The sequence below is a fragment of the Dermochelys coriacea genome, chromosome 1, assembly GCF_009764565.3.
Source record: "Dermochelys coriacea isolate rDerCor1 chromosome 1, rDerCor1.pri.v4, whole genome shotgun sequence".
Classification (NCBI taxonomy): domain Eukaryota; kingdom Metazoa; phylum Chordata; order Testudines; family Dermochelyidae; genus Dermochelys; species Dermochelys coriacea.
Genome location: NC_050068.2, coordinates 281,501,878 through 281,525,011, shown reverse-complemented (window position 1 = coordinate 281,525,011; position 23,134 = coordinate 281,501,878). Strand labels below are relative to the sequence as shown.

The 23,134-nt window shown below is 39.3% G+C and overlaps 1 protein-coding gene across 7 annotated transcripts in view; it reads left to right on the top strand.

The window, feature by feature from the left end:
- Nucleotides 1–3,943: 3,943 nt before the first annotated feature.
- SYT1 (synaptotagmin 1) overlaps nt 3,944–23,134 on the top strand; it is a 531,232-nt gene continuing 512,041 nt past the window's right edge. For 4 of the 7 annotated variants that reach the window (XM_038386677.1, XM_038386681.2, XM_038386675.1 and 1 more), the window contains exon 1: nt 3,944–4,277. The gene's annotated coding sequence lies outside the window, so the exon portion shown is untranslated. The remainder of the gene's footprint in view (nt 4,278–23,134) is intronic. The other 3 variants (XM_038386676.2, XM_038386683.2, XM_038386679.2) reach the window with 3 other exon arrangements.

The window sequence follows — 23,134 nt, the reverse complement described above, 5'->3', positions numbered from 1 at the left end:
GAGCTGTGACTGCACAGCCTCCTCTCCCCACAAAGCCAGGAGATCCACACCTCCTGTGGACTCCAGGGAGGAGCACGTTTGCTGCATGGAGCCAGCATGGTCAGCTGGGTGGTTGCTCTGTGAACTCTCCATGCCGAGCAAACAAGAAATGGAATTTAAAATTGGCAGGGCTTTAAAAGGGGAGGGATGTGTTCCTGTGTACCTGGCCTCCAGGTAGTGGAGTTCAAAACCGTGGTCAGAGCAGTCATGGTGGGGCATTGTGGGACACCTCCTGGTTGCCACTAGAGTTGACATAAGTAACTCAGTGTCTATGCTGACACTGCATCGACCTAACTACATTGAACTAAGTGCTACTTCTCTTGCGGAAGTGGAGTTTTTAGGTCAATGTAGCGGGCAAGTTAAATCAGTGGGAGGAACATTGTAATGTAAATGCTTACACAGTTAGGTTGACATAAGCTGCCTTGTGTCGACCTAACTCTGTAGTGTAGACTGGACCTGAGTCACAGAGGGGCTGACTTAGAAAGGGAATCCTGTGGTAATATAGGCCCAGAGGCAGGGCCCCAATGGCTGGTTTGAGAGTGCTGTGGGCTGATATATTACAAATTCTGTTATTCTTGAATCTGCTCTCAGCTCAATGACATGTCATTCCTGTATCATCTCTTTATATGCTGTAAAACTTGTAAGAGCTTTATTCATTTATTTATGGCCTGAGCATGTGTTTTTGGTTTCATTTGCTCCCAGCACTCTTAGGCTCTTTCCCATTTTGTGGAACTGGTTGGTCTTTCTTTTTCTGTCTCTCCACCACCATTTTAAGGTGGACCTCTATGATCCATATTTACTTTCCTTTCCCCCCTCTTCTTCCCAGTCATAACTTACAGAGAACAGAAGCATAAAAATGAGAAAGAAAAAACACTGCGATTGTCTCCTATTTTTATTTAATTTTTGAGACAGACCATGATTTTCAGCTTCTTCTCTGATGCCCATTGTAGCTCCTTTCATTCCAAAGCCTCTGTATTGTGACAGTTCTCATTGCTGAGTGATCATCAGACTATGACCAAGAGATACAAGGTTAAATATGGGTCTGGTCCTGCAGCCTATTGAGGCGGGATCTCCCATGTAATAACTGCATGGTTGGGCCCCGCTTAATGTCCTTTTAAAAAATGAAAAGTTAATCTAATGTTTTAGAAGTCTTGTTGGCCCTTCCTGGGTGCATTTATTCAGGAGGTAACCACAATGCAGATCATGAATGCAGTGGGAAGGACTAACTAGCCTTTCTGGTCAGATTGGACATTCCTCCATGGATCCTGCGTAAGGCTACGAGTTGATCATGGACTCTGTGATTTTATGTGACCACTGCAACTTGAGCCCTGGATGGCAGGGGATCTGGCTGTCAGCCCTGAGTGGCAAGGGCTAGGTCTGTCAGCCCCACACTACAAGGACTGGGTTCCCGTGATTTACTGTTTATTGCCCACATCCTGTCCATGATTTTTACACTCCAGGATTGTTGCAAGACTTGTCTTTTCTCATGGCTGTAAGAATTCCTTAGGAACTTTGTTGCAACTGGTTGCACTGTTTATGGCTAGACACACACCCTCCTTCCCCTGTGAGGTGGTGGGTAGATATTCAGTAGGGGAGTGAAGTTTGCAGTAAGGGAGTAAGGAAGGCATCACCCCATAGGCTAAATGTTTTGTTTGTATAATGTAAAAAAGTCATAGGCTCTTTCGACTGGGCTAGAAGGGGAGCATGATGCAAATTTCCCTCACCATCACATATACACACCCAGCCCCTACCAAATATGTCATTGCCTTAAACCAGGCAGACTTCCTGTGGAGGGCCTCTAAGATAGGGAAGGGGAGCTATACAGCTCTCGTGCTGCCTTCTCCAGATGTGCTAACTTCTGTTCCTTTCTTCCTGCATTATGGGAGGGGCGCATTGGGCTTAAATTATATAAACAAAACACTGCTCAGCCATGTAGGACCTGATGCTGCATTCCTTGTGCACACAAAACTCCCATTGACTTCATTGTGCATTTATGGGTGTGCCAGGGATGCAATATTGTGTCTGTAAAATTATTGGCACTGAGAGCTTTCTTTTAGCTCACCAAATAAATGACATATAGAAAGCAGCTCCTGGAGTCTTTGGATCTGGGGACAGAACAGCAGTTTTTATGGACACACTGGAAGTTGGTGTGTGACTTTGGGTCTGAAATCTGTCAATTACCACATTTCCCCAAGAGCATAGCTAGACCGCTTGGGCTAAATTATAGCGGTTCCTCCATGGTGGGATTAGATGGGTGCAAACAGCCCCTTCCTTTACCCTCCCACCCCCCTTCCCACCATCATGGCCTAACACACCTGTACAAGAAGCAGTCACACTTTGGCTGCTAGAACTGGGGAGTACAAAGGGGAGTTGTCTAGGACTGATAGGACCAAAGGGTGTGTATTTGAACTGAACAGGGGCAGTGTCATAGCTTTCCCCTGGAAAGCACAACTAGGGAAGTGTTGGGTATGGAAAAGCAGACTATGCTTTTTTTCCCTGAAGGTGTAGTAAGACTCACTGTACTTCTAAAAGCAGCTGGGGCAGAATGACTTCCAGAGTTGTCATGCCCTCGTCCACTACTGCTAACGTGTGACCCCTCCTTCCCCCAAAGCTAGATACCATCATCTACACCTTATACGTTAATGCATCTTTCACTAAGCATACTAAATAAAAACAGGCACATAGTTATGGAATATATTGCCATTTATTACGGCTTTTATATAATTATATAGTTATAATCCTGTTAGTCTGTACTGGCCAAACTGTGGTGTATAAAGTGTAGATTAGGATTCACCTTTGCACCTGGAGTGGTACCTTTGACCAATGAAAGGGAAAGATTAAGGTGACATTATTATTTATAGAATTTAACATTTTCCATTTAGCAATTCTGAGAAACTTTGTCACCCTGTGATTTACATGCAGTCATAATGTAATTTAGGCAAGAAAGAACCTTATTCTTTTTATGTCCATTATTTATATTTTTAACAGCTAAATTTACATCTAGAACTGCCTCCATTTCCCTTTGGAACCTCTGAGTAGCACTTTGTGTTCTATTAAACATTAGACAGAGGACAGGTCTAATTAAAAGTTGAAGAAATGTGCTTCTGTTAATTGAATTTGTGGTACAGTTACATTTTGCAGACCAATGTTAATCAAAGCTCCAGTTCAGAGTGGACGGAGCTGGGGAATTAAGTTGACTGTTATGTTTCCTTACCTGAAAACGCCAATAAAACGTGCTCTGTGAAAAGCAAAAGAAACCCTCCATTACGGCGAATTTTATTTGCAACCATTGATTAGATGTTACTGCACACGAACTCCTCACCGCTGTAGGGTTGGAAAGCGCCCATCCAGAAGGCAGTTTAAAAAAAAAAAAAAGTATTAAAAAGGGGCCAGAGAAATGAACAAGTTCACCCGCTCAGTTTGCTGCTGGAAAGCCGCCGCCTGGGCTCGGTGTCCGATGAAGAATCTTTGCTCTTTCACTTGGATTAGTGCCTGTGGTTCCTGCTCACCTCTGTGCCCCATCTCCTGCTTCTCCCTTACGGTGCCTCTCTTTGTGGTCGGTCAATGCCACACTATAAATTGCCTGAAGTCCCGGGGAGGGGGGGGGGCGAATCAGGTCACCCGGCCGTCTCTATTTCCAGCGCGCAGCTTGCAGCACGGCTCGGGGGGCACCGCTCCGCCGGGCCAGAGGACGGATTTGATGTCCTTGATTGTCATTCGCAGGGGGGCTCCCTCGCCCGCTGCGGGGGACAGAGACTCACCGATCCCGGCCATGGGCGACGCCGGCTGAGCGGGTCCACCGCTTATCAGTGCAGCCCGATTGGCTAGCGCAGGCAGAACCGCCCCCCCCCCCCCGCCTCTCGGCCAATCAGGCGGCCGGGGCTGGGGGATGATGGGCTGCCTCTCACGGGAGGGATTCCTGGAGAAGCTGCAGTGTGCTGATGCTCGGCAAGCTGCACAGCCCCCGGTGTCTCTCCTTCTCCTCCTCCTCCTCCTCCGCCCAGCCAGCAGCCGCTGAAACTTAACACCCAACGCAAAGCGCGCCCCGCTGAGAGCAGGGGGCTCTACATACCCGCCGGTGGATGTGGGAAGTCTGCCACACCGCCCCCCCCCCCGCACCCACCTTTTTGTATTGCCGTCGCCTCCCAGGAGAGGCAGAGAGCGCGTGTGTGGCTCCTACTAGACAAGGAGGCGAGAGCACGGAAGGACAAACGGACTCCTCCTGCCCTGGTTACCAGGTAAGGCAGTGGTGTTAGTGCTTCTGCTGCTGGTGGATCTGTCTGCAATGTTTGCTGCCTTGCAGTGACTTGGATGCTGTGGTTAGCGGGGGGAGGATTAAGAGATGCACAGAGAAAGAGAGAGGGAGACCCAGGTGGTCTATTGTGTGGGCGGTGATGAGCGCGCACATGTTCCTGTTAACAGATGCTGGAAACCAGTTTGGCCGGTGTCTCCTGATTTGAAGGCTGGGTTGAATTCTGGATTGGCGATCCCCCACCCACCCAGTGTTCTCCCTTCTCGGAGAAGGCTGCTTTCCAGGCAACTGGAAGGTGGCATGGGACGAAATGGGGAGAGATGGGAGGGGTGGGATTCTGCAGGCTAAAGGAAACTGAAGGTAAAAAAACGGAACCTAAAGCAATCAAACTGCTTACAAGCGAGTAATCAAATCCTCGAGCTCCTGCTGTGGGAGAGGGAAAGCAGCTTGACTTTACTCGTCTTCCAAGTGGATCTGTCTTTCACTTGACTTGTTCAGCTGGAAAGAGATACATTAAATCGTTGGTTTTAAGCGTCAGTCACCTGACTTCTTCTCATTTCTTCTCTGACCCCCTCTTGCGTGATTGTTTGACACTGAAAAAGAGTTTCAATATAAAAAACCTTGCAATCTCAGGTAACAAAATACAGAAGGATTCGTTTCCAAGATTTGCTTGCAATCTTTGAACAGATAGTGTTCTGAGGAAGACTTGTTGTTTGAAACACTGGTGTTGTTCTCAAAGCACTATTCCCTGGAGGATCTGCTTTTCTGATGGTAGAGGACTAAATTAATCCTCTTTGTACTGAAGTTAAAAAAAAACACCCTTAATTAAATGCCTTGACACCTGCTTCCCTTTCTTAGAAAAAGCTGACAAATTAATTTTCTTTAGACTTTTCTTATAATTACATCTTTCTACCTTCTCTTTCCTCCTCTTTATACTCCTCTTTTGCCTTGTTTTCTAATACGTTACAGTCTGTATATTGTGGGAACAGAGGGTGCAAATATGGGTTCAAAACTGTGTTTAAAAGTTAAACGTGTGTTGGCTTGGGCACCTATCGCGTTACAAAAAGTTTAGGGAGTATAGTCAAAAAGTGGCACAAATCCTTAATAATTTTTCACCGAAAATGGTGGTTCTTTTTTGTTTTAAGTCTGTTAAAATGAAGACCTCAAACAACTACAAGCTTCTAGCCCTGAGCAGAGTAAGTAAATTAAATGTACTCATTGGAATGAACCTTTTATGGCAGTTTTAACAATGTGTAATTCAATCGTCACTGATACAAGCTGCCTTTTACTATTATTCATCAGACCCAGCTGAGTGATTTCTGTCAGATGGAAAGTGGTAGAGAGAAATCTCTAGGTAAATGTAACTGGAAAGCTTTCCAAGTGGAGTCCTAAATGAGCACAGAAAAGCACTTGGCCACAATCTGCAGACAGATGTTAGTATCCAAATAAATCTTTTCCTTTTGATTGTCAGGGGGGAAGTTAAGTCTTATTTTTCTTAATATCTATTTGTGAGTGAAGAAGAGGGATCTCTGTGCTTAGATGACTATGACCTTGTACAGTTAATGTAAAATGCAGTATTTAAATAGTATTTCCCTATCTTTCAAATGCTGTATTTTCTATACAAAGGTCAGTACAGTAATTTTAGACACTCGTGTGTTGTCGCCTGCAACCAGACTCTCATTCTGTCAACTACATATTGATCCTCTGAACAGATATCCTATTTTGCCATCCATGTTTCATGTTCATCTTTCTTATGCATTTTAAAAAGCACTTTTTCATCTGTAAGAGTTATTTTTTCTTCAAATCCAGATGCTACCAGCAGTTGTAGACCTGAGAAGAGACTTTCTCCTTTATGGAGTGGCATCCAGAATTACATAAATGTAATTATTTTAGGGGTGATCTCATACCAATATTTAAAAACACAATACTTATAACCTTCCTGCTCTGTTAAGAAATGATAATTTGTCTACAATGACAAATGGGCAATAAATTAATTTGCCTTTAGTATGGTGTATGTATGTAGAAATTAATAAGCATTAGTCATGATAAAATGGACTGATGGGAAAAGTATAGGAAAATTCCTTATATTCCTTCCTGATATGGTCAGAATAGTATTTTCTTGTCTTTGCTGGAAAAAAAAACTTAACCTGGCTTTATGTCTGCGAGACATTTTTTCTCTCCAAGTTTTTGCAGTTGTAGTTCTATTAGTAGTGTCCAAAGGGAATATGCCTCAATATGGTATGTTACTTGACTTGTGATGTAGTTGCTCAAAATTTGAATACATGCTGTTCATAAATTGAAAAGTATGTAGCTTGAAAACAATATAACTTAAAAACATAGTGCAGACAGTGTGAGTGAAAAGAGAGAATTTTAAAATGAACCACAGGGCAGAGGATAATGACATACTGTAGGAAATTATTGCACTGCTGCACTTGCAAAAGCATGAAATGTCCTAGTGTAGCCATTTCATACAAACCCAATTTTCCTTCACATTAAGAGCGCCTAAGTGAGCCATATTAATGTTTGATGCAAAAGATGCTAAATCTATTTTCAAGTATTTATACTGAAATTTTAAGCATTAGCCCATAGATCAAGAGTACTTGTTTGCTTTTCTACGTATATGTATAAAAATAGTTTTTTACAATGTATAACATTGTGTAAATGAAATATAGGAAACTCCATATGAGATCAGACTAACAATTCATCCTTCCAATAAATCATGGCTACAGAATAATATTTGGTTTATAATACAAAAATGTATTGTGCCTTATTCTTAATGTAAACCAAATATCTGGAAAACACTTACTGTCTTAGATTGGCTTGATAGTTTTAAGGATGTAAGAGAAGAAAAGGTAATATTTGTCAGAGACCTGGAAAAAAAAAATCTGTATTTGTCCAATTACCATAAAGAAACCATAAACATAAACTCAGGGTTTTTTCATGATCTTTTGACAGGTTCACAATTGGTATATTATATATGTTATAGTGAGGGTCTTAACACAAGTTTTTCGAGCCATTCACCCTTCTGGAAATCAAAGTTAATTGATGATGCCTCAGGTGAAACAGAAGCTCTTATTTGTCATACTGTGTCTTGTTTATACAACAGTATATAGGAAGTTACAGTTTAGGAGATCCTGGTATATAGAACGGTAAATGAGATCAAAGTAAAGAAGATAGTGCATCCTTATGACATTACCTGCGGAGTGAGAGACACCAAAGTTCACAATAATATTGTAAAGGGCAAGCAAAGATTTCCCAATGTTCTCAAATAAAAACATGGAAGCATCGTTATTTATAGATTCCATGTTCTTCTCAAATCTGCTTATGCAGCGTATCTCCATATTCAATTTTACAAAGAAAAATATCTGACCACTTTGGGTTACTTTGATCCTCTACAGGATGTGTTTGTTTTAAACATTACTCTGTATCTTGGAAGAGCTTAATTAGAAATACACATAAGGGAAGCTTGCTAGCCAACTATGAATTTGTATTTACCAGTGACATTTACAAAAGATACTTCAGGTTAAAATAAAAGCATTTGTCAAACTGAATAAACAAATCATTATGTTAACAAATATTTTCAGAATCTTTATGTATGAAAGTCCTCTTCGCTACAGTTGGCTTTACTCATTCGTGATACACTCCAATCAAAGAGAGAGGATTACAAAATGCTGGACATAATATTGTATCTTTTACAAAAAATAACAGAATAGTGGGGAGTTCAACATTTAAAAAGAAGACATCTGTATAGCTTTCAGTGGTTCTTTGGATGAAAGACTAAGAACAGCTAGAGACAAAGCTAATATGCTTTCTGTCTAACTCTTTCTCTTTACTCAGGATTTATGTGTATTTGAAGAGAGGTTGTTTATATAAACAATGAGCGAAAAACTTGCCCAGTCAAACAAAATGGAAATCTACAATTAGACATTTTTGTGCTAAAGAAGAACATATTTTTGTATGCAAGACTTTTGATTGAAAGTATGAGATCGGCTGTGATAAAACTGTTTTCTAATACTTTTATCAGCTGTTGCAATCAAAATGTTTTTTATATTAAGCTCTTATTTATTCAAGGGATTTAATGAGTAGGCTATTGTCAGTTTAATGGATTTTCAGTTGTTTGGTTTATTAAAAATCCTTACCTAAGAGTTTAGTATTTTCTTAGTTTGTTTTTATTTGTCTTTGGGAACTCCCCCAAAACTGATTGTATTTAATATCTCCTTTTCTTTCTAGAGGGAGTGGGGCCTCCCTCTTTAAGATTCTCAAACATTTGCTAAGTCAAGATATCACTTTTTTTCTTTCAGCCAATTAGCTATTACCTAATATAAGTGTATTAATGTTCAGCAGTTGTTAATTGTAACATTTAATATAAAATCTCTTAGTTAACTGTGATTTAAAAATAATTGTGATTACTTAACTATCTTAAGGGTAAATTTCCAATGACTCTTCAAGATATATAGATAAGTACAATTTTATTGTGGTATGCCTACGTAGTAGAACTGATGATGCATTTTTGTCTGCTCACTGCTGATTTAACAGAGTTTGTTATAATGCTGTTTACCTATTGTTTGATACTTTTTGTCTGAAGAAATGATTTAATTGCAGTGAGGGTGAAATCCAATTCCCCAGTGTAATGTGGGGGAGCTAGGGAGACAAAATCTACCACTATCCAACCTGGATCCAAGCCATAAATCTGCAGCAAAGAACCTCATCCCTGTCACTTGGTGGCTGACCCTTTAAGGGGTGATAGGTCCAGTCCCAACCTGTGATGCACTTTGTGACACACTTAGCTCACCTCCCCAGGTGGTTTTTTTTTTGTTTTGTTTTTTTTTTTAAAGCAAAGATCATGACAAGCAGGTTATATGGCTAAAATCAAGCCTTCTGGGGTGGCTATAAAAACAGAAGCCTCTACACAGTGGATGGATCTTGTAGGTCTGTAATATGCTTACATCCAACAACACTCCTCATGCCAGGCTTTGAAAGGCCAGTTTGGATACCCTTCTTTAGTATACAGACCCATCCCAAAATAGTTGCTACGTCAAGGGTCCTCTTCTAAACAAACCCAATGGCGAGCTTGTGTTATGTGGATGGCATTGTCCCGGAAATCTGAACCAAAAGGAATTTCATTTTGCAGGCATTACCTTGCTCCAGGGTAACTTTTTATCTTGTATGCATCACCTTCCAGACCCTCTGTGTTTGGAAATAATATTTACATACACCACGCCATAGATTTTTGCAACTGTTTATAAGTGAGTGCTTTTCATTTTCAGTGAACTGTCTTGGTGAATTGGCAAGAAAGGATGGTTGGAAGGGGCTCTTCTCCTCTGGGTGTGTCACTGAGTTGTAGAAGATGGGAAATTAGGTGGCTCAGGCCTAATTGAAAAGATGCTTATTGGGGTGGGTGAAACAAAATCAATCTTGTAGATTTCTTGTGCCTGAAATTAAAAAAAAAAATATTTCTATTTGAAGGGTCCAAGTTTTTTAACTAAACCTACATTTGGTAAGCACAGGAACAAAGCTATTGCTTTTGGTATAAATCTACAAATTGATCACCTTTTTATTCTCCTACACTGCACTTTACCATAGCTGTTTCCTGTTTAATAATAATCAGGACACATCATGAATTTGTTTCTCACTTTGATCTTTCTGAGTACTGATGGTTAAAGCAGACAGACAAGGGGAACATGTTCAAGTGACCTTGGCAGAGGTCAAGTACATCTTCATGATATACTAGAATTGCTTAAAGCTATGAGCAATCTGATGTGTATTGCTTTTATTTTTATAAATAGTTGCAAAATGGGATTGGAATGAAGTTTTATATATTAATGTGTATTAAAATTTAGTACCATTTAAACATGTTGGGATAAGTGCTAAAACAGAAGCACTCCAAGAAAAATCAGCTGGGACAAAATAAGCTTGCAGGCATCTAATCTAACTCTATTCACTGTTGCATTTGTTATTTTCAAAAACAATATATTATATTCACTTTTACTGACATTGACAATGACTTGCATTTTATTTTAATACATGATCTTCAAAGGTTGAATTTACCACTTGTACATTAATTAAGATAACTGTTAGCTGGTTACAGATGAAAACTAATTTACTCTTTATAAATGTGGACAAAAATCCTGTATTTTTATAGGTAAATAAGGCATAAAACCCACTATGAAAATCAACAGTGTCTAAGAAAATAGTGGCAATAAATATTTCTAGCTCCCAATCAGGCAGCTACAAGAAGTTGGAATCTTAAATTGATCACTGTTTACTCAAATGTCAGCTGGCTTCCAAAGCAATAAACAGCCAAGTGTTTACTAAAGGTGATGAATCAGATTCCTGGAGGAATAATTGAGACTGTCTACTCTGACTGTTCTTGAAGGATTCAAACATATATCCCTAAAGCCAAAATTTATTTCTGCCTTTCTGACTAACTTGTGGTCCTCTTTATCCATCAATTGGATTCTAAAATGCATGTATCACATCTTGGCAAGATGAAAGATAAATCGGTGCTAGCATAATGAAACACGACAGTGCCCCTCTAGTTAAGGCTCTATTGGAATTCCCTTTTTTAAAATATCAACATGAGTTTTGATTAGCTAATCAATTTGCATTTTTATTAGGTTGAAATTTGGCTCTAAGCAATGGCTTTTTTTATTCAAATAATTTTTTGGCTTTTAAAAAGACATAAAACAGTTCAGCAGTCTTAAGGGCTCATTTCAGAGCTACCAGGGCAAATTCTTTGCTGTAAATTGACTCAACTTACTTGCATATTATGTGCTCTCCCTTCCACACTGCACTAGGTATCACTACAGTGGATACCTTCCTGAGATGAACTAAAGCCATCTCCTCTGAGGAACTCCTTGTGTACAATTTGCAGTGTGTTAGCCTTGTAGGTTCTCAAGCAGATGAAAGAGTGTAAAGTTAGGGAGTGTAAAGTTGCTGATGCACTAGAGTAGAAGGAAGGGTTCAACATGAGTATGTAGAAAGTAGTGAGCCTTGTTGAAGGTAGAACTTTTTGTGTGATAGTGTAAAAGGTTGTGCACATTTGTTCCCTCCACTAGGCCAAACATTTTCTACCGCACAGGTGGTTCTGAGGATAAATTATTGTGCTCAGATACTACGATGATGGGGCAATACATGTATCTAGAAACAAGTAGGCATGCAAAATGTTGGCTTTTGTCCAGTCCTTCCGTAGTTACACCCATGATACTACTAGGGCTGCATAAATGAAGTTGCTTTAAGCAGGCTTAGTGGTAATTATGCTGTTCAAATTCTCAGTACAATTTCTGGGACAGCTATGATGTCAATAATTTTAAAATTCTAACACAACTCAAATGTTTCCATTGAAATATCCTTAAGGGTCAGATTTAAGCTGTTTAGGCAAGGGCATTTTAATTTAAAACTGTTGTTCTATCTTCAGTCCGATTGCGCTTTTGTGTCTTCATGAAGCTATTGCACATATGATCAGACTGCCCACTTTACCATCTGAAATTATAATGGGGCTTGGTGAAGTTCAAGATAATGGGCTATGTTCAGTTCCTGCCTATGTGGGTGTATAAGGAGTGGGGGAAACGTGTACAGTATTCAAGAGTAGCTGCAAAAATCGGTGCCTATGGTGTTGGGGTAAATGATGCATGTCCTAACACTACCTGCCAGAGTGAGAATGTTGCTTCAACAGGGCTAACAACATGAAATATGCAAATGCACCACAAGGTCAGCCAGAATCCTGGGAAATATGTACATAGCCATCCACAATAAGTGCAAGCTGCCAGCAAGTGAGTTGCTCAGAGGACCAGGTAAAGTAGCAAGTGCCCTGTAGCATATACAGGCAGCCTGAAATGGAAGGTTTCTTGTTGCAAAACGGGTTGCTGTCCCATATTGCCTTGCGTTTGTGCAGGACTTGGTGCTTTGTGGCAACTCAGCTCTGAACGTCCTTGCTTTTGTACATTTAAATCACATCTATTTTTTTTTTTAAAGCATAGTTCTATAAAATGTAATTTCCTTTCATAGGAGAAATTTAATTCCAGCTTGTAAATTTTAATTTAGATTTCAAAGCAGCAGTGAATAAGCCACGTGCATGATGAAGAAAGTTGCACAAAACAAATCATCCAGTGTCAATCATAATTTAGAAACACGGGTCTAAAAGCCTTAACTGGATATTACTTTTCTTTATATCCCACTCTTGTCCTGCTTTCAAGAGCTCAACAAATGATTGAGAAGATCGGCTTGAAAATGCACTCCCAGTTGTTTGATAAACATTATAAAATATAGTGGGCAAATGGATAAAAAGGAGAAGTAGGAGAGGATGGTACTTAAATTGTCCTAGTCTCATATTAAAACTGTGAGTTTATAATGGTGGGTTGCAATCAGTGGCAGCAGTTTCAGAAAGTAAAAATATTCCATATCCGGAAGAAGCAGCATTTATGCCGATTGTAAACCTTTCAGAACAGGGACCATCGTTTTAGTTGTGTTCATATAATTCCTGGCACAATGGAAGCCTGATCCCTGACTGGGGACTCTACCTGTTGTCGCAATACAAATATTAATGTATCCACGTGCTGTAAAGGTACCTGAAGATAAATGAACACTTTAAACAGCAGATTGCCATAATCATATCGACCATCTCCATTGTTATATTATGGATCCTGATTGTGCTTTAAAACTAGTGAACAGCTAGATATACAGGAATTGGTAATAATACAAGTGATAATGGGGAACAGATACAGTAGGAAATTGAGATACTGGATTTATTAACTACAATTAGAAACTAGTTCTGTTTGGGTACCCAGTATACCAGCTTCCTAGTATAACCAATAAATCCATTTTCTAGTTTCTAAGCAGCACAAGTTTCCCATTATACCATTTTCCCAGTATGTTGCTTTGCCAGTTTCCAGTGTAATCCCAGTTGCTTGGTTGCTTATTTTAAGATAACTAGTATACACATAGCGCCAGATTCTCAACTGAGATCTGGCTCCTTTGCACTATAGAGAACACAAAGGGGCTGGATTTTGTCTGTAAACAGCCAGCAAGGAATTTAAATGGGCTGTAAATGGCAAGCTGATGAGGGTGGCTCCTGCTTCAGCAGCTCCCACCATCTCTGGTGTTGGAAAGGGAGGGGACATGTCCAAGACAGGCACAGAAGAGTCCTGCTATATCTTCTACTAGTGGAGGATCCATTAGAGGCTGTGCTCTGGCATAAATTAGAGTAGTCTCTAGTTGTCATCAGGGCTGGTGCACTTTTTGTCCTCTTACTGTACGTGCTGCCCACAACCCTGTTGGTAGCCGCCTATAAGGTGGTCCCCATAAAAGCAATATCTGGCAGCTTCACATCACATTAATAAATGCCCTGTTGAAGTAGGGCCTTATAAATCCCCTTTTATGGATGCGGGGGAGGGAAACAGGCACAGAGCATTGAAGTGATTTATCCAAGGTCATTCTGGAAGTGTGGCAGAGTTAAACCCAGATCTCCTGAGTCCCAGGTCATGGTCTTAGCCACATCACTGAGGGAAGTAGAAGAAGGCCCATGGCTATACAGCTAGCACATGAAAGGCTCAGTAGCATTGTAAACTAAATGATTTTTCTTTCAAACTCATTATGCACAATATAATTAAGTGGGTGTTGTTTTTTGTGTGTGTGCGTTTTAATAATGGAGGTGTCGAGCTAAGAAATGGTTAAAATAAAAGCAATCATACATTTATTTACTTTGCTGGAGTTTAGATGATGATTGTATTTCCTTAAAGGTTATATGTACCCCCACCACTGGCAGAGGAAGTCATTGCAATATCTTGACAGTATAAGGAAGTAGCTAGTTAAAAATAAACCACATTATTCAAAGCTTAGAGTTTGTCCGCAGTTTTGCCTTATTATAAAGGAACTGATGTGTGTGTTTGCTAAATCCCTGCAGAGCTGTCAAGAAAGAATAAACTTTCTATGCTTGAGCAGGATTTTGAATGGTAGTTAAAACTTTACTATTGGCTACTTAGAAAGCTGTAAAGTTAAGAGCCAGTAAAACTTTAAATGAAGACCTAGCACAGTACTTTTGGGGGAAAAAAAGAATGTTTTCTTTATGTCCTGAATGTGATGGGGCAATGGTTAAAGATAAAAGGCTAGATTTTTGTCTACCTGTCTACAAGTGTTCAATAGGGAAAGGGTGAAAAGAACTCTTTTCCCATCTTATTGCTCTTGGACAAGGGCTATCAATAACTCTGATTCTTTTTGCTGATACAGACTAACACGGCTACCCCTCTGAAACCTGTGATTCCTGAGGCATTCTCCAATGCACACTGAAGTCCATGGGGAAAATTGCCATGGTCTTCATTAAGCTTTGGATCAGGCCCATCATGTTGAAGGAACCAAGGAGTTGCGCACCAACGGTAGTGCCAGAAATATCACAGTGGGCAAGAATGATAAGAGTGGAACCATGGCTTCTTCTCTCTGCAGTCTACAATGTTGGTCTAAGTTTACTAAGCAGTTATGGCTTTTGAGCTATATTATACAAAATACCTTAAATTTTTTTTTTATTATTTGTCTGTAGAAACTTGTTCAGAAGTTCTGGGTAGCTTGTGACCCCTCTCAAAGTCATGGCATCACAGTTCTTTAAATGGGAACAGTATGTGATGTTAAAGCCTCGGGGTGTGAAAACACGTTTTCAGTGTAGTGCTGGAAAATATGCAGGGGAAAAGAACTCTGCTATATAAAGGTAAAAGAGAAGCTGGCAACATGGAAAATAAGATATGATGTATATTTTAGCTCATGAAGGTTTTTTTTTTTTTTTTTTTTAAGAAAAAATCTGAGACTGGCTGTTTCACAGTATTGCATATTGCAGAAAGTATATTTTTACATCAGCTCTAAAGAGGAGTGTTAAGTTAGAACAGTCTAGGAAGAGAAATTCAATACAGCATGTGAAAAATCAGATCACAGCAAAATGGTCGTCCTTGCTGATATCTTTTGGCACTAAAATTTATCACTCATTTCCATGCTCCTTCAAACTAACAACTAAATGTGATGTTTTGGTAGTTGATTTCTGGCTTATAAAGGTTAATTTTAACTATATTTAAATGCAAAATAGTGGGTCTATAACTGATTTCTCTACAAGTATGGAAATTCTCATGTATCTGGTTTCTCTCCCTCTCCTATTTTCCCCTCTGTATTTTGATATGCATTCATATGAAAGAGGCCAATTATACTTTGACCGTAGTATAAATAATGCAAAAGTCGTTGCCGCCAATAGAGGAAAAAATATTTTTAAAAATCCTGTGCCCAAACACAAGTTGAAATGTTGAGAAGGGGATTAAAAGGACCTTTTAAAAAAGAGAAATCGTTATTTGTTTTATCAGCTGTTAAAATACAATGAAACACAATCTTGACAATTTTAGCTTATGCTGTGTCTTTTTTTTTTTTTTTCTTGGTCTGAGTATTTAATTTGATAATGAAATCCCAGACCATCATCTATGATAACTGTGGGCTCGAACATCTTCCATGCATTGACCACCTCCTGTGATGCCTCTGTAACATTGCCCTCCTACCTTCTCTAGAGCCTGTGGAAGACAGTGCACCTTCATCAGCAGTCAACGTTGGGAGAGAAATATGTGTCTTCCAGTAAACAATTGTCCTTCTCTCTCCCTATGGAGAATACCTACAAAAAATAATACAACCAGGATCTGTTAGTTTTCGGTGGTTATCTATAGCTATCTTCAAGGGTCTGCTGTTTGTCAGAGGGAGTTCTTGATAGCATGACTTCAGTAGAACCATGCTGCAGATTATTGGGGGTTGGGGGACAGAGCAGGTACAGAGGCCCAGAGCTTCTGTGAAGGTGACCCTGGCCTCAGATAGATCCCATAGTATTTGTATGGCTTCTTGGTGGGGCCTGCAGCCTTTTTTTTTTCCCTCTCTTCTTCTTCCTTCAAGGAAGCAAAATTCTGACCGTATGGAACAATGTGGACAGTCTCCATGAGTAGATCCATAGTGACATTTCCTCCCGAGCGATTTCTCCCTTGGGTTTCATTTTGGGGGGAGAGTGATCTGGCTTGAAATTTGACACAAGCTATGCATTAACATTCAGTGGTGCTTATCAATCTCTGTAAATTGGCTTATAAAAATCATCTGTGAATTTTGCTGGACCATGTGTCTGCTTCTTCCATGATGCCTCCTATTGCAGAATCAGCATTGGCTTAAGAACTGACTTCACATAATTACTTGTTCTGTTTTCAAAAAGTGATGCTGTTAAAGGTAAAAGAACCTTTATAATGGGAAGATAAATAAAATACTGCATCTTCACTGGGCCTTAAAACAGGAATAATGAGATAAGCAAGTATCTCTTTTTTTTTTTTTTTTTTTTTTTTTTTTAAAAACAGGGAACTCAAATTTATGCTTTTCCTCTTTATCTTGCAGCTTTCATGATTGAGCTGCTTCTTTCCAGATGGCGCCTATGTGTGCAAGGACTGGGATACACATAGCTCAATCTGTTCAGCTGCAGGCCTCTGCCATCAAAGGGAGCCCTAGGTGCTGGACGTGCTAGTCTTTTCAGAGTGGTTCAAGAGACCATCTCTTAGCAAACAACATTCTAATTTATAATGCTTTTATTTCCAGCTAAAAAGGCTTTGGAGTAGTTCTTTTCATAGTTGATGATGATAATCCTGTTACAGGATTCAGCTGATAAGAAATGCAAAAATCCAGAGACATCGACCACCTGTCTGCAGAGGGCGAATTAATTATCGTTTCCAAACATGTTCATGCCGCCACAGAACTGTGACCTAGCATTCTGAGTTTGTTCCAGGCCTCGGTTTGTTAGCGGCCAACTTCTGTTCATTGTGTTGCTTCTGAAACGTTCAAAAACATAGCATCATATTGGAGGAAATGCCAGAAAGAATGTTTAAATGGTTGTAAATTTGGCAAGGGACTTCTATCAAAAACCCACAGGGGTGAGGAGTTGTGATCTGAAAACAGAAACTCAACATGCTTGGCCACAGAAATGCTGGTCAATCCTTGCAAAGGGCTTAAACAAATCTTACATTTTTGGGAAGCTTCAGTTTTAGTCCCTCATTGTTTACGCCTCTGGCTAGATTATGTCTAATCAGATTGAACGTCATTTTTTCTTAGTTTTCTGCACTCTCTCCCCTTCATCCTATTGGATTTCCTCCCTGCACTCCCCCTTGAAATGAATACATGTGCAGTAATAAAATTTGATTGCAAGCCAAACAGACAAAACACATTTACCATACTGGAAGGCTCAAAAGGTGCCATGTTCATAATCAAAAAATAACTGTCAATAATACAGTAAACAAGATGATTATGTATCACACTGTTGACCCTGTGTGTTCATTATTGTGATTCAGTGGGTCACTCACGTTGCTATTTGACAGTTAAAGAGGGTGAATTTTTCAGTGCGGCTACTATATTCCAACTGGGAGGTTGTAAGTTGAAAGTGTGACTGCAGAGTGTAGGCAAGCATGGAAACTACTTTTTAAGACCCTGATCCTGAAAGGTTCTCTGTGCATATGGACCCTTACACCTACACAGATCCCCATTAAAGTCAGTGGGCTAGTGTGCAAGCAAAACGATTCGCCCACACAAAACATCTTGCAGAATTGGACCCTAAAGATATTGCCATCAACTGATTACAGTATGTGGTCTCAGTTCCTTAAGCAATGGAAACCTTCATCCATTGCTAGTCATTTTAGTCAGAGACACAACACAGTTTTTCTGTGCTAAGGATCATGTCAAGTAACACATTATCAATATCTTTGTTTATGAAAGAGTATTATAGAGATGAACAGAAAATTATATCCTTGTGTAGAATTCTATGAGACATTTCAAAGAGCCTATGGAGAGAACATCATTCTCTATGACATTCTGTTGGTTACAAATGTCTATTAAATTTGCATAAACCCCTATTGGCTTAATCCCTATTGGACACTCGATCATTGTTTTCTTATCAGAAAACGTTTCAGAAATGTTTGTTCTTAAAACTGGAAAAAAACCCAACAGATTTATGTTTGTTATTGCACGTAAGACTGTGACTGAGGCTCTTTGGTCTTGGAATTTATTTGCCTGGAAGTTTGTCTGTGTTTAGAAACATACATTTCTGAATCAAAGATACATTTGCTCTGCCATATTACAGCAGTGCTAAAAATAATAGCTGTAAATATATAAGTTCAGACAGCTATCATGGCAGATAGCTGCAAAAGAACAAAAGTCCCATGTGCAAAATATTGTCATTACTCATGTGATCTCAATATTTCCCAGAATGATGAAGGTCATTTTACCGGTATTCAGTATTAAGAGTCCAAAGAACAGAGCCCTTCTGAATTGTATTTCCTGTTCCTTTAATGGTTGTTTGAAAGAAACGAAAGAGAATTAAATGATTGCTGCTTCTTACTACAATGAACAGTAAAACAAAAAGAAAAGCTGTCCTTCAAGTCAATTGGTGACATCAGTGAGCCTTCTGTACATATCCACTTTTTTTTTTTTGTGGTGGTGGTGATGGTAGTCAGAATCAATTTCTCTATTCTGCTTTTTGTAAAAACTAAATATATATCCCTGGATTCCCCATCCCACATTTAAAACTACACCATAATAGATGTTGTGCTACAATGTTTCCCTCCACAAGTGGGAGAGAGAGGGGTTTATTTTCCTGTCAACAAGTGGAGACAAATTATATTCCAGTTTCCGTACATCATAGGAAGTAATGATGTATCATACCTTTTTATTTAGGTTGTGCTTCATAGCTTTTGCAATAGATATCCTTGGGTCATACTCCCAAACTCAAGATGTGGTCAGTATAGGAATATTTGCTTTTTGGGGGTTTTCTTTCTGCCAGAGAAGGAATTATGTAAAATAATCCAAAAAGCATCTGTGGTGAACAGTTTGTTTCTTATACTGCTATAGTTTCAGAAAAGTTGAGTGAGATAAGAACTAATCAATTTTAATGTAATAAGTGATTTGATCTCACTGCACATTCCAGGTAAGGATAGGAGCTACTGCCCTGTAAAAAAGGCTTAGATGAATTAATCTCCTCAATTTCTTCTTAGTAAATGACTAGTGATTTTTTTAGTATCCAATTTAAAATACCTTTTAAAAGAGACTTATTGTCCACATGTGCTGAGCACACACCCTGTGGAAGTCAGACCCTACACAAGCTCCACCCGGAGGCAATTTTCATTCACGTGTGGCAGAAGCACAATTGGATAAAAGCATTATGACAGTCCTGATATAAGTCAGGAGAAAGTTAGTTATTCTAGCTAATTAAGGGCCTGACCCATTGATGTACATGGAAAGATTCCCATTGACTTTGTAGGCACTGATTCAGGCGTTAAATGGGTAACGGTTCTACCTAAGAGGCACAATTTAGGCACATTTTTCTCTGCTTCATGGAACTTGCTGTTTTGCCTTGAAAAGTACTGAAATCTGATATCGAATAGGAGTTGGAGAAATTCTGGTTAATCAATTTCAGGCATCGGTTGCCATAGTATTAGGATGCTGATGTTCAAGTGGTGATCAAGGAGCTATCAATGTTTGTCTCACCCCACCTTCAAGCAGAAAATGTGAAGCCGGATATTATTGACTAATAAAGAGGAGCTTAGAAAGATGCACAAATTCTACTTTTCTGTGAAATAAATGTAATTGATTTCCCTGGGTATTGACCAGCTAATATGTATTTATTAGCTACAGATCACTCAAACAATCTGTACTGGTAAGGTGGAAAAACACTTTCAAGTAATGCATTCATACTTTAAAATCTAATATTCTTACCTAACAGTGAGCTGGTGAATAGTCGTTATTCTTATTTGTATCTGATACATATTTCACTTGATGTTCTACCATTGATTTGCATGCCTGATGCTTTGGTTTTACAAAACTTGAATGAATATCTGCATCTCCTAAAACACAAACTGAATATGACATGAAATGTTCTTTAATAGGCCTCTGTAGAGTGCCTTTCAGTACTCAGTCAAATGTTTACATGATCACTTAATTGGAAAACAGAGAAATTTAAGATGTGTGCAAATATCTCAACCCAAAATCTGGAAAAGATGGTGTAAAATGTAGTTGTGCAAAGCTATCTGAAAGGCTGATTTCATCACCTTTCTATTATATATAGAAATGTATAGAATTTTAGACTTGCCTTAAGTAAGTAAGATATTTGACTGAGGATACTAAGGTGTGTGTATTTTTTTTTTCTTTAATATGAAGCTTACATTACCAAGTAAAACTGTTACTATCACTTGTACCTCTCTTCCTTGTCTCATTGGTGAACTCTGTCCAGAATTGCTACAGATTAGATTTTTTTTTTTTTTTGTATTACTGTGGTAGTGTCTAGGAGCCCAGTCCTGGACCAGGGTTCCATTGTGCTATAAGAGCTCTACAAACTCAAAACAAGAATTTTTGCCACAAAGAATTTACAATTCTAGCATACTTATTTCAAGCTTAATATAATCTGAGGCCAGCTCTAGATTTGCTAGAGTTCTTAATTTTTTTGTTTTGTTTTGAGGCAGCCAACATGCATAAGAATATCTAAATATTAACAAAGCCAATTAACAATACATGTTTGCTAAATACAAAAAAGATGAGTTTTTAGATAAAACATCCAACCCAAATTCTCCAGGCCTTATCTAGGCAAAATTCCCAATGATTTTGAATAGGCATCAAATAAATCTCTTCCTGTTAGCAGTCCCTGAAGTATTTCTCTTTTGCTCCATGTGTTGGCTATCTTGTGCTCTCAACAACTGCTGAGTTTACTTTTTCATTCTCCCCAGCCAATCGGAAGTAAGAATATAATATAGATAACTAGCTCCTAGCTGAACCATGTTTTATGGAAGATTTATTATAAAGCCATATTTTTCCCTAGAATATGCAAGGGTGAAAACCCCCTCCCCAAAATCCATCACTTATGAGAAGATGTAATATTTGTTTTACATCGACATAATATGTACTAGATGAAATAAACTACAACTCTTTTCACACCTTCATGAGATAAAATCACTGACCATTTCATGAAACAAGATCCCTTTTTATTGGAACTATCCACTGTATGTATGTAGATTTGGATCAGCAAATCCAGCAAAGCTCTTAAGTGAAACTTTAAGCTTATATGAGTAGGCCCACTGTGGTATTTGACAAAATCCCTAAATAGAAAACTAATCTGAGGTCATATGGGACGATTCACATGTTTAATAGTAAGCAGAGGTTCCATGTATTACTGAATTGGAGCCTTAGCTAGAATACATTTAAAAATGATCCTAAGTCCATTGAAGTTAGTCTACACTAGCCTTTTTGTTAAATTCACGTTGACTGCTAATTAACTCAAGGTCGTTGATGAGATGCATCTGGAGCTGCTCTATAATAATTTATTAATACTGGATGTTGACTTGATTTATGAGGATGTTTGCTATATGAATATATTGGATAAACTGAATAAAGGGATGTTTAGAAAAGCAGGCAGGAAAGACAAGTATAGTAGAACCTGAGAGTTAAGGACACCCCAGGAATGGAAGGTTCATAACTCTGAGCAAAACGTTATGGTTGTTCTTTCAAAAGTTTACAACTGAACATTGACTTAATACAAGCTTTGAAAATTTACTATACAGCAGAAAAATGCTGCTTTTAACCATCTTAATTTAAATAAAGCAAGCACAGAAACAGTTTCCTTACCTTGTCAAATCTTTTTTTTAAACTTTCACTTTATTTTTTTAGTAGTTTACATTTAACACCGTACTTTAGTGTATTTTCTTTTTTTTTTTTGTCTGTGCTGCTGCCTGATTGCATATTTGTTGTTCCAAATCAGATGTGTGGTTGACCAATCAGTTTGTAACTCTGGTTTTCATAACTCTGAGGTTCTACTGTAGTTCAAGATAACAAGTATCACGTGTTTGCTGAGAAGTGGCTAAGGAACAATGCAAGGACAGGAAAAGGCCTGCAAACACAGAAGATCAAAAGAATTCTGGCAAGTTTAAATGGTACCCTCTATCAAGAGAGGTAGCAGCTGTTCAGAGAAACCAGACTGAGACACTGGCACACTGGGGGTGTCTGCCGAAGTTAGACCTGCCTAGGTCACCATCAAAGGATGGTAAGACTCTCTAAAACAGTCTACAGGCATGTCTACTTTACATAAAGTCTCCCCCACCCCCGTCCAATGCTTATTTCCTACTGTTAAAATAAATAAATGTTCGACTGTTTTGCTTATTTCCTACTTTTTGTAAGAAGGCTGTTGGGTCGCTACACAGCACTAGTCCCAGACTCCCGAAGGGGAGAATCATGAGTACCTGAACTCAGTTGGGTTTACAGGCTAAGCACAGTGGATTTGGAGTACTGCAGCCTAGGGGCCAGTCTAAGAATGGGAGAATTGCAGAATTCCAGCCCAGGACAGGTAAAGCTTGTGTTACGGCATGGCCAGAAGGCAGCAGGAGAGTGATATAGGAGAGATATGTAAGTCCCAGCTTGTGGAAAAGCCTTATTCCCTGTAGAGAGAAGAAAGATTTCTATAGATTAATTAAAAGCACCTGAAGCCAATTAGAGCACCTGAAGCTATCACCTGATTAAAAACTCCCTGCTTCAATCAGCCAGGGGAAGGAGTTGGAGCAGAGTGCGGTTTGGAGGAGTTGAAGTAGAGGAGAGTTTGGAGAAATGCCGTGGCTGGCTAGAAGACCAAGATTCTAGATAAAGAGACACCCGGCTTGTGCAGAGAGAGAGAGAGGGCAGGAATCCCCACAAGCTGAAGAGCGGGAGAGAGAAGTAGCCCAGGGGAAGGAAGCACTAGTTCAAGTGGCTTACCACTATCCCGAGGGCCCCTGGGCTGGGACCTGGAGTAGAGGGTGGGCCCGGGTCCCTCCCTCTCTACTACCCTTTACT